Source organism: Myotis davidii, unplaced genomic scaffold (assembly GCF_000327345.1).
Source record: "Myotis davidii unplaced genomic scaffold, ASM32734v1 scaffold159, whole genome shotgun sequence".
Taxonomy (NCBI): domain Eukaryota; kingdom Metazoa; phylum Chordata; class Mammalia; order Chiroptera; family Vespertilionidae; genus Myotis; species Myotis davidii.
In genome coordinates, this window is record NW_006291231.1 from 2,401,464 (window position 1) to 2,401,845 (window position 382).

Genomic DNA, 382 nt, shown 5'->3' on the forward strand with positions numbered 1-382 from the left:
GGGGGCTTCTTCCTGCTTTCCCTTTCGCCTCCCTGCATTGTGCCTACATATGCAAATTAACTGCCATCTTTGTTGGCAGTTAACTGCCATCTGAGTTGGCAGTTAATTTGCATATCACCCTGATTAGCCAATGAAAAGGGTAGCAGTCATATGCCAATTACCATATTTCTCTTTTATTAGTGTAGATTAGTACATAAGAAATAATTCATTAATTTGAGTTTTAACAGCATTTTTTTGAATCACAATCTCAAAGTATTCTGAGTAACAGAGGGGCCTCCATGAAGGCTGTTCACCTTTATATCCCCCACAGTAAAGCAGAGGACTTAGAAATGTTAGTTGAATGAATAAATTAATTAATATGCAAAGACCTACAACAGGAAAG

The 382-nt window shown here is 37.4% G+C and overlaps 1 protein-coding gene across 3 annotated transcripts in view; it reads right to left on the reverse strand.

Annotated features, from left to right (window-relative positions):
- GRAMD3 (GRAM domain containing 3) overlaps positions 1 to 382 on the reverse strand; it is a 98,318-nt gene that overhangs the window by 10,619 nt on the left and 87,317 nt on the right. The window lies entirely within an intron of this gene.